The 11,694-nt window shown below is 44.3% G+C and overlaps 1 long non-coding RNA gene across 1 annotated transcript; it reads right to left on the minus strand.

Moving 5' to 3' along the window:
• Positions 1-4,626: 4,626 nt before the first annotated feature.
• On the minus strand, positions 4,627-11,082 carry LOC144138800 (uncharacterized). The gene is made up of 3 exons (XR_013315975.1): positions 10,718-11,082; positions 8,916-9,185; positions 4,627-6,204 (listed from the first exon to the last, which is right to left on the minus strand). It is a non-coding gene; the product is annotated as an uncharacterized LOC144138800 (long non-coding RNA).
• Between the last annotated feature and the right edge of the window lie 612 nt (positions 11,083-11,694).

The following is an 11,694-nucleotide window of genomic DNA, read 5'->3' on the forward strand; positions in this document are numbered from 1 at the left end:
GGGAGATATTTTCTAGGCCAACTTTGATTTTTTTAATCGAAATTTGTAATAACCTCGCCTCCAGATGCCTTTCCATGCGACCCCGAAGCTCGATCTGAAGGGTCGCTAGAAATGGAGGATTTCCTCGCCGGGTCTGAATCCCCATGTTTAGGAATTATGTTGAAACTTCAAGTGGAGGTGTTCCCGTATCGTCCTTTGGACCAGTGGTGGAAACATTTTGATTGAAAGAGTTATTCAGGATACGAGGAATGTGCAGGCAAATTCGAGAGGTGATCTTGTCTGAGTTATTCTTATAGTTCGTTTTCCTAGTTTTAATTATAAGTCCCAGGTGTTACACCAACCAGCTGTACAGCTAGGCCTGGATGTAACGAAGCTTTTCAAACAAATTCGTGATTTAGCGAATCTTTTATTCCCCAGTGCCACATAGAGTCACATGTATGTTGTACCCCCTTGTTACGCAGGCGGCGCGGTGATTGACCTTGTGCGCATGTGTGCTGAGACGCAGGTTCACGTTCATGACACTGGGCGCACACGGTTACCTCTGGTATCGGACAAACGTCCCGGCGATGTCCGATATCTGCGCACATCAAGCAGCACTGCACAGAGCGACTCTTCTTCTTCGAGGCTGTGGACATCTTGCGGCGCGCAGGACGACGACGACGCCTACGGGGATTCAGTGTCCTTGGGGCGCCATGTGATGTCTTCTCGTAAACAGTAGTGGCAGCGGGCGAACATCGCCCCCCTTTTCTGTTAAATAAAGTGTTAAGTTTATACCCCTTGGATTCTAAGGTCCCTGAAATTACTAAGGTAGCACCTTCTGCTCCCTCCTTCTCCGCTGCCCTCCTCTTTTTTCTCTCCCCTCACCCGCGGCACCGCGGTCCATTTAACTCCGCTGTGGGGCCGCCATATTTGTTGGCTTCCTCAGAGCAGACGCCCTCGCAACACTTCGGGCCTCTCGCTGCTGTTTTTCGGTACGCCAGTGACGTGTGTAGTTTGTGCGGGCAACATCGCGCAACTCTGGCCCACATCCTGTGGGACTGTGCAGTGCACCTCGTGGAAGCTGCCGACCTCTACGGCCGGCTGCCGGACACCATCACGAGTGCCGTATGTTCGACGGACCCGGACGTACAAACTCTAGACGTCCAGCAGCTCGAGGCTGCTCTCGCCTGGCAGGAGCGGAGCGAGTCGCAGACGGAGGGGAAAGGGGCGAACTCCCGAGTACCTTTCGCGCACCGCTCACGCCGACGCCGGCGGGGCCTAGTCCCGAAGACGTCGTGAACGTGGGTGGGATGTGGAGGCTCTGCGCATCTCGACCTCCCACTCCCTGCTGGCCATAAATAAAGTCTTTCTCTCTTTATCTCTCTACTGTTTTTCGTGCAGTTTGCTCTTGTTTTCACGCCGCAATCGCTCTTTGGTAACATTAATAGTATTTCTAGAGCCCCGTTTTACCAACACGCATTAAGTGAGGCTGTTTTGTTGTATATTTATGTCTAGAAGGGGATATTTCCGGGATAGATGCCGAGGGCGCATACGGACAGCGTGGTGTTTACGTGTGCGGCATGCTCAGGATAGTTCGTGAACGCGAAAGGATTGAACGTGGACGTTTCAAATTGCTCTGTTACAGTAATTCCGAGCAAGCGCTGCACAGAGGGCTCGCGCATGGTTAGAGGTGACCTTGGTTCGCGGCAGTTCGAGCGCTGCGGTGGCTTTTTTGCGTTCGCGTTTTTTGCGTTAGTTGTAGATCATTAGGCAGCGCACAGTATGCGTCCCGCATTAGCTACTGACATTCATGCCACCTTTATTCCGTGCACGTTCCGGTGCTTTGACTCTGTTGCAAAATATATGTCACCTTCACGTCGTTATAGGCTGCTGTCAGGGTGAAAGTTCTCGCGTCTCCTCGTTGGCCTCGCCCATGACGGCTGTACTTTTGGCAGTGCGTCCGTGGCATAGCAATGTTCGTGCGATTGGCGTTCACAATTACTTCGAGTAAGGCCCTGTCGGGCATATCTGGAAAAGGCTGGCACAAAGAACGCGCAGTTAAAGAATGCGCTCAGTTTACAATTACTGTAGTGCCCAGTTCTATAATAACTACCGTATTCCAAGGCCAGAAGCGCGCTAACAACCGCAATTGTGAATCCTTTTTATGCTGTACAGCTAACATTGATTCATGTGTGGGATTTGATAAATTACAGCTTGCTACAGCCGAGCTGGCCGTGACTGCACTGACGTTATTCGAGAAGCCGAAGGCACAACTCGGCATCGCGAAGCTAGATAAAGTGACGCCGACGCAACACTTGTTTGAAACGAGCAGCTGACTCTTCGGTTGTTATCAGTTTTTATACGCTGGCTGCTTCGATAAGGTCTGCTCCGAGGCAGCTGAGCGTAAAATGGAGAATTTAAATGGACAGTGGCGGTGAAGAGAAGAAAAAACAAACAATGCAGGGACGAGGTACAACGTCACTGGCCATTGGCCAATGGCGGGCGGCGTTCGCCGGCGAAAAAGAAGATGGCAAAAAACAAAGGAGGAAAGGAGATCTAAAGATGGCGAGATCTAAAGATGGCGAAAAGGCGAGATCTAAAGATGGCGCTACACACTAAAAATTTTTACGCCCAAAAGGGTGCTTCAGCTTGTCGCCGCAGGAGCACCCTAAAAACTGAATATTTTACGCCCTTTAGGGTGCTTGGATTTTGTCGCCGCAGGAGCACCCTCTGTGAAGCACCCCAGAAGACAGGTGCCTTATAACACCCTTTTCCGCCTAAAAGTATCCTAGGGTGCTACTTAGCACCCCAATCTGTAGGAGCATCTTCTGCAAAAGCACCCACCTAAAGGGGTACAAAACGGGTGCGTCATCCTCGGTTCACAGGTGCAGCAGGTGTGAGACCACATATTGCACAATATCACACACGATTATGGTATGAAACATTCGTGCTTTCCAAGCTCGGTTCTGTGAGACATTCCATTGAAGCTCAACATCAGCTGATAATTTCCTTGAACTTGTGTCACCGATTGTTAAAACATCAATTTAAAAAGTCAGGAGCCACATCTCAGTACAGTTATAACTTTAGAGGTAGTTGATTACCCAAAACTTTGTAAAAAACCAATTATATGTTCACTTTGCCGAACTGCAGTACACATCCTTCGAGATTCACTGCAGAGCCTAACCATGCTGTGCAGTGAAAGCAATTAGGTGTGCAACACTTCAACCACACAAAACTTCCTTGAACCTTAAAACCCTTGGCTTCTTAGTATTGCATCAAACTTCCAATCAAGGTAGATACCTGCAATGTTTAGTGCCTTATTCTTGAGCTGAGCAGGAAGGTTCAATATCAAGGAAGACCAAATGCAAAATGTATAGTTTCCTCCGTAATGCGGCTCATAATATAGTTCCCTCCGTACTGTGGCTCATAATCTACTTATAAAAGTTGGTACCCAAGCCATTTATTTTCGTTTGCATTATTCTTTTTGCTTTGCGGAAAAATATTCATATGGTACAGCACTTGCAAGGTTTGGTGGTATTTGGAGTTTTATAAACATACCTTTAGACTAAATGACCCCACATAGCAATAACAAGAACTGCAAACATCACAGAACAATGCATACAAGTTCCCTGGTGAAGCCCATGGTTGAAATGTAATGCCATTGTTCAGAAAACATTATTTTATCATGAGGCTAGCTTGTACATGGTGCCTTGCATTATGTCCCTGCCGGTGGATGTGGGGTCATTTGTCACTGTTGCAAATGAAAAGCCAACAGCCAGGGCCCATTATTTTTGGCTAGTATTACGAGGTGCCTCACGGTAAGCATTCTACGTTGATAGACTTTTTTAGAGTTGACTAGAACTGAAATCAGCAAAAGATTCTCTACAAAACATTCAGTCTATCCGCAGCTTTAGGGTTTGCTAATTTCCATAGTTGGGTTTCTTCTGCCTTTCTTAACATTTTTCTTTTGATAAGAAGGTGCACAACCAAAAGCAAAAAGCTTTTCTGTAAACCTTTCGTAGCTATATAATTGTTACAAAATATTTTACTCTAAATATGGCAGCTTAAACTGAGAATATTTGCATTTAAAAACATTAAAATAAGTTTAAATTGATCATAAATTTTTAGCTGTTTTTATGCAAAACTGTACATGGGATATGAAGTGCACCACAAGGAGGGCTTTGGATTAGCTTTAGCAAATTTGGGACATTTAAGATGCACTGAAATCTCTACACATGCGCTTTTTCACTTTCTGTATCCACCAGGAAAATGGCTGCCAATTTAGACAGCGATTCTAAATAGTAGTTGACGTGCATTTTAAAATAATCACAAACATTATAGCCACAAAATTAATTTTTACAAGTTGTAGACATTGCCCGTTACACCAGACATTGGACTACACTGTCAAGAGCTTTGACATCTACAATGACGTCTACAAAGCAGGCTTATACTGGTAGAATGTTTCATACCATAATTACTGTGTGTTCAGAGCTCACGTGTGAAGTATGGATACTGCTGCTTCAGCAAGAACCGAGGATGAGCACCCTTCCTGGTTCTGAAAAAAAATAACAGAGGAAATGCCTTAAGCAGGATTCTGAAACGGGGTTGAATGAAACAAGAATGAACAAGAAATTCTTTCAAAACATGTAAAGCAATGCAAACAAATATTTATTTCAACTTATTTCTACAAAAGACCACCTCATGAAGACTGGTGGTGGGGTATTGGCTAAAAAAAAAAGCAGAGAGCACTTATACAAATGCTACAGGGAGCCTTCGCAGCCAACAATTGTTTGAACACACCTAAACTAATCACTGTTCAACAAACTCATAAAAAATGTTTGAATGCATAAAAAACCAGTGGTAAACACAGGAAACAGTTAAAACAGAATGACGGCACAAGTTTGTCCCGTCGTTCTCTTTTGTGTCTTGGGTTTTCCTATGGTTTTTCATCCATTCAAACATGTACCAGCTAGCCCAGTCCAACGCCTCGGTATCATAAAAATATGGATAGTCAATCCTTACACAAAGTTGAAAAAAAAAGAAAGTATAAAGTAGGTGACAAAATTAAAACGACAGCAAATTGGTTGGCTTTTAATTTTAAATGATAATATAAAAAATAATGGCATGAATGAAAGTGAGCAGCACGCGAAGTACCTTGTTGCTAGCCCGATATTCCACTTTGAAGCAAAATGTCCGCTTTCAACACTACATAGGCTAAACATGCAATGAGGCATTCCTTTAGGCACACAAAATATACCATAATTGTTAAAAAAGCTACGAATTAGTTGAAAAAACCTGACCACGACAAATTGGAATTAGTGACTAGATGCAGTTTCAGAAATACACAGCGACATCATATAAAAATATATGGTTCCCATACAAAGATTGATCATAACAAAAATTCAGGACATTTATCAGACTGGCATCAATGTGCAAAGCAGCTTAATGAAGGAAGACGTTCTTCACTAAAAACATGTTAATATTGGGAGCTCATGTGCTTCCCTGCAAGTTGGGTGTGTAAACCCACTGACATCTTAACTAACCCGCCTGAATCATCACTTGATAGACATTGAGGAATTTTACGAATTGGTTTATTGTAGCCAGCTGTCTAGTTTATTTCCCTATTTTTCTTGGCATTTCGTGTCTAATTCTAAATTTGGTGACTAGATAGCTTTTACTATGGTCATGCACTGGTGACAACGAATATTTGATTTTACTTTAAAAAAATTTCAGTTTTGTTTTATTGCTCACCAGCCAACGATCTGAAATATCAGAGGTGCTTAAAACGTATGTTGGCATTTCCTTCCTGCAGTGTAGTACAACTAATCGTGACTTTTACCATAATTTGTTCACAAATCGTAATATGTGGAAAGTATTCAGATTAATGAAAATGTCATTTCAGAAGCATGCACAATCAACAAGGCCTCAATGACTCTCATGACGTGGTCCACTTGTTTCTGTCACAAATAACCTGAGTGCAGACACATTCCACCGAAGACGAAGGTAACATGCCCTCTTGGGTGATGAATATTTAAAAAGCCTTACAAGTAAATTTGCTGCTGAGCACGTGAAATTGTGGCATTAAAACAAAAGATCCCTCTGCGGCATCTTTCACTTGGAGGAGCGCTTGACCACAAACTTTGAGAAGCTGGAAAATGCTCCATGAACCGCTCCAGCCAGCAGAAACGATGCAGGACAGAAGTTGGTAGGTGGACCGTTGGCATCCTGCGATTGTGAAGATATTTCTGTTTAGTAGATGCTCTTCTTTTTGTACCACTGTTTATTTCACCTTTAACAAGCAGCTGAACTCCTTAACGTTCGCATAATAAAATGCTGCAATGCGGAACAGTTAGCAGGGTTACCTCAATTTTGCTTTTCTACGAATTAACACAATGTAGGTAATCTGCACACAACTACAATCAAACTACAATTTTCACCTACTTCACTGCTAACATCAGCGTTTGACTGCTCAAGCACAAATACAGGTTAGACATGTGAGCAATCTGCTAAACGTATCCCCACAAACTGAACAATCAGGCATCAGAAATCGGCAAGGAAGGAGGTGTCACGTTTAAATGGCACTTTTTTTGTTCAAAACATAAACAACACCTGGAAGCTTGAAGCGTGAGAGGGGGTCTTTCACGCTGACAATGTCAGAACATAGCTTGCTAGTGGGCACCTGCACGATGTGCACAATGTGTTTCTTGAAAATGCGTGCGAAAGTTTGATTGATGTGTAGGACGAGAATTGCAGCACGTTTTGACACAGGCCTTGTGGACGCTTCTGCCTGCTAATGTCAATGTGGATTCTTGCTAGTCGCCCTCTTCGCTTCTTTCTGAATATAATGCTTTAGGCATTATATTCAGGACAACGACTGCATCAAAACGTGCAGCAATTACCTACGTCCCACACATTGGTGAAACTCTCGCACACATTTTCAAGACACGCAGTGCATACATTGTGCATGTGCCCACTAGCAAGCTGCGTTCTGACATTGTCAGCGTGAGAGACCCCCTCTCACGCTCCAAGCTTCCGGGTATTGTTTATTAGATTCCATGCGCTGAATGCAAATCAGTGTACATTGGCGAAACGGGCAATCTGCACAGAAGATTAATGCAGCACTGGAACGAAGTGAACAAGGGCCATGCAAAAACAAGTCCACTGGCAGAGCACCGTGAGAGGACGGGACACGTGGTCGACTGGAACAAGACAAAATTACTGACAACTGAGTGCAATCTATCTTCTCGATTACTGCTCGAGTCCCTCATTGTTCAGACGACGCCCAACATTATCAACATAATGGATGGCAATCTGCACCATATCTATGCAAACTCATTGCGCCGCGTAATGCCCAATATATAGCTTCATTTTCCACGACACATGCTCACCGTGAACAAGCAACAAACCGTTAAATGGCTTTCTTGACTTGGTCAGTGACCTACGTTTCATCACTGCAATAATGCTTTTACCTGCCTACACAGCATTCCGTCAAACACTGGACTACACCACATGAGCCATTGGCGTTCTTAACCTGCACCAGAGTATATAACCTTTCACTACTGCTATGAGATAGACCCATAAATGCACTTCAATATGGCCTTTATATTTAGCTCTTGGAAACATTATGTATAATTTTACCTTTAAGTTTAACCTGCTACAGCAGCTGGTACTATACCAAAAACATGAAAAAAAACGGTGGTTTAACACGCCAAAGCTACACTTGGGATATGGGGAGCACTGTAGGGGAAGGCTTCGCATTAATTTTGACCATCTGGGTATTTTTGTGCGCATCGAAATCTCCAAACACGGGCGTCTTTACGTGTTGCCTCCATCTGAAAAGCGGCTACACCAAGCGGTATCTAACCGACATTCGCCTCCACATCACACATTCGCCTCCACAATGAAGTAAGTATTTACAATCCGAGACTTGCCACCGTTAAAGTCATGCACTTTGTTTTAGAGATAAGCGACATTAGCCATTTGCAGCACCAGGAGTTAATTGTGTTAAGATCAGATTGAAAGCATTGACGGTAGTAGTTGAAAGAAATTGTGTGATAAATTACAACATCATCTGCAAATAGACCTACATGGGAGGATATGCAACATGGAAGATAGACCAAGCAACCTGCCTGGGGGGACAACAAAATGGCACGAGCAAAAGAAGTATATAGTTATTAGAAGTAAACTGCATTTGAGAAGAATGAAAATCTTTTGCTCAAGTGAGGACATTAGGGTGAAGTTTGAGAAGTAGTCTGTGGTGTGCAATGCGATTGAATGCTTTAGAAAAATCGAGAAAAACTACCGCAGTTTCTAAGCCTGTGTCAATGGATCAATGTAGATCGTGAACAAATCCTGAAAGTTGTGTTTCTCAAGTAACCCTTGTGAAAACCGTGGTGATACTCGAATGTGATATTGTGATTTTATAAATAATTAGCGACCTGAGAGTGGATGAAATGTTTCCTGACCTTGCATATGGTGCTTGTTAGGGAAATTTAATGGTGAAGTACCGTCTCCTGATTTAAAGACTGGTGCTACCTCGACTATCTTCCAACCATTGAGATTAGTGCCTGTCATGAGAGACTGCGAAAAAAGCGCTGTCAGAATTCTACAGACTGCGGGATGTACTTTTCGGTATAGTATGATTATTACCAGTATGATCTGAAGTAGACCAGTTTGTATTGCAAGTTTAAAACCATATCGAAAGATCCTAAATGTTTGCTTGGCTTGATTACATACGAATACTTGCTTCAAAGTCAGTTCAATTTCTCTTCTTGCCCTTTAGTCGTCAGCCCCAGATTCTCTTCAATATCTCTGCTAAGCAATGACACGCTCCATACGCACAGCACTGCTTCATGAAAATGTTTCAAATAATCAGAGGCCACAGCACTGCTAACAGGTATACATCATGGCAAGTTCCACAACATGCAATAACTAACCTGAAAATACATAATCGGTGGGTGCACCGATATGGCAGCAGCGCCTGGACCGATGTGTCGAGCAAATGCGCTGACTTCTGAACGGGTGGTCCAAGCGGCCAGATGACGGATGAATGACCATTCCTGGCGGCAAAGCGTACGGAGCACCAACGAAAGTTCAGGCAGTACTTGGGTACAGCAGGTGCAGTGTCGGTTGGCCAAGGGAGGCCCTGGCAAAGCCTTTGAAACTGGACTGGAAGGCAGCTGACCCAGGACAGCCAGCAGCAGCACCTGCAAGTGCATAATCTGTGAGTGTGCTGACACTTGTTGAAATACAAGAAGAGCACACACAAAGCACGAATGCTTACATCAAGTAGATTTTTAATCGTTTAAAGACAGTAACCTCCAAGGTACTAATAAGAACATTCCCGGAACACCCCAAGTGAAATTTAGGTCACAGTAAGAATGTATTTATTAGACCCGCAGGTACTGTGAGTGGGGTATGCATGATATATGCAAAGCTAGCTACTGAGCTAATTTGCATGGAACGCATGCTAGCAGCTCATCTGTATCCCTTGCTTTCAATCGGAACTGGTGTGTGATAGTTGAGGCTCCTCCATTTCAATGTCTGACTTGTATCTGCACGTTCAATTCTCCAATATAAATCGAGTTGAGTGAGTGCCTACAGCTTTCTTGTTAGTCTCTGTATGGCCTGCGGTTTTGCGAAAATGAGAACTTGCGAATTGGCTCAATTTTCTGCACTAATTTAAACAATACATATGCCTCTGATATCAAGCCCCAGACTTCCCGAGAGCTACTCTGACAGAATCGGCAGGCGCCTCGTAGGCGTTGTGAAATCTCCCCCACTACCCCGAGACTATGCTAACTCCCTGCGAGGCCACATGCGCGCATTTCACCTTCAATTTGCACGTATGTGAATTCTATACCTCTATGAACTCTCAGACGGGAGTCGTCATATTCGTGCCGGACTCGTGAAACTCGGCAACGTAAATTACCGCACTCGCTCGCTGGCGCGCGGCCCGAACTCTCTCACCGTTTCCGGCCCTTGCATACTATTTTCTCCACCTTGCACTTTGTAAATTCTCATGTTTAACTACACCTCGTGCGCCCTCATCTCTTGCCTGCTTTTCTTCCAGCACAACTCCGTCAGCACCCGGTCGACGCGTACGCTGTCGGGGCGCGTTGGCGAGCGAGTACGGCAATTTCGCTGTTGTCGAGCTTCACGAGAACAGCACACATATCGCGGCCCGAAGACCGCGAGGCGTACGGTAGCCGGTCTCGCGAGCGCAATAGCTGCGAAGCGCACTGCACGGAATTCGTGAAGGGGGGGGGGAGAGAGATTTCACAACACCTACGAGACGCCAGCCATGGAATCACGTGTACGCGTTTTCACATGCACTTCCAGGGAACCTCCTGTTCATGTTATTTCTTGGTATACCGCGGGTATTCACGAGGGAGGACTAATCACAGCGTTGTGCCACTCACGCGAAATTGCGACTGCGATCTGCAACCGCAAAGGCACTGTTTGAGAGACACATAAACAAACGCCCCGGTGTTAAAGAGCCTTGCGTGATGTCAAATTATTAGCAGCCGTGTACCATAGCGCGAGCATCGTAGCCAAGGTCTAGCTTCAGCGTAAATTGATGCTGACTTCTGCGGAAACGGTGGACTGGGCGCCAAACAAGTATACTAACTCACGTAGGCTCTCAGAGCAAACGAGATGGGGGTCTAGCGAATTACTGACCCATAAACACCAGAACTCATTCCAACCAAATACAGAATAATAAAAAATGCGTACTTACCCGAGCAAAAACGATGTTTCCAACGTAAAATTCTCCTTCACTGTCGTCTTCATCTCGCGGACACACGAACACGCTTTGTTCTGATGCAATGTCATCCACTTTTGACGCGCAGTATTTTATCCGGCGATGATCGTTCTTCCGGGGTCCCCATGTTCAACACACGCGTAGGTTAGAAGGGTAGACATCACCCATAAAGCTTCTATAACTATGATTTAAGCTTGAAATAGATAAAACAGATTAAATCACGCCACCAACCACTCGGCACAAAACGCCATGAAAAAACACACACAAAAGTGAGAGATAGTTGCCAGACTTCAAATGCAGCACCTCTATGTTTGACGAAAATTGTGTTACTGCTGTAATGTTGGTAATTATCTTTCTGCTTTCAAAGTCTGAAATGTGTTTATAACTTAAATTTAAGGTTTTTAAACACAAAAAGTGAATACACATAAAGTAATTGACATATATACTGATATTGTAAAGAGGTTTGACGTTTGTTTTGGTTTTGTTTTCACGGCGGGCTTCTCAAGAGAGAACGTGCGAGAAAACGAGCTACTTTGGGTTTAGGAAGAGGGCGGTAAATGTCGGCGTGATAGAAAGCAAGGAACAGGTGCTTACCCTGGTCGTTAAAAAAGGAGCTAATAAAACCCTCACGTAAAAAAAAAAAAAAAAAAAAAGACACGTTCGACGAGGAATCGAACCATTGACCTACAAAACAGTAAACGGACGCGTTAACAAACAGCTATGTCGGCGGGCGGTTTTCGAGGCGCCTAAAACAACTCTATACTTACGTAAGTTGTCAACGAATATTGTTGCTTGTGTCTAGTCATCGCCTCCTTTAACGATGGTCTAGTTTATGCTGCATTTTTGAAATTCTGGCTGTCCTAACGCTTGTTTCTCACGCACCGGTCTTGCAGACGAGGCCGCATTGCTAGCGCTGCAAGCGATTGAGCCAAAGCTCCATTATTTGACTCAAG

Source organism: Haemaphysalis longicornis, unplaced genomic scaffold (genome assembly GCF_048455015.1).
Source record: "Haemaphysalis longicornis isolate Haplotype H1 unplaced genomic scaffold, Haemaphysalis longicornis Haplotype H1 scaffold_5, whole genome shotgun sequence".
Classification (NCBI taxonomy): domain Eukaryota; kingdom Metazoa; phylum Arthropoda; class Arachnida; order Ixodida; family Ixodidae; genus Haemaphysalis; species Haemaphysalis longicornis.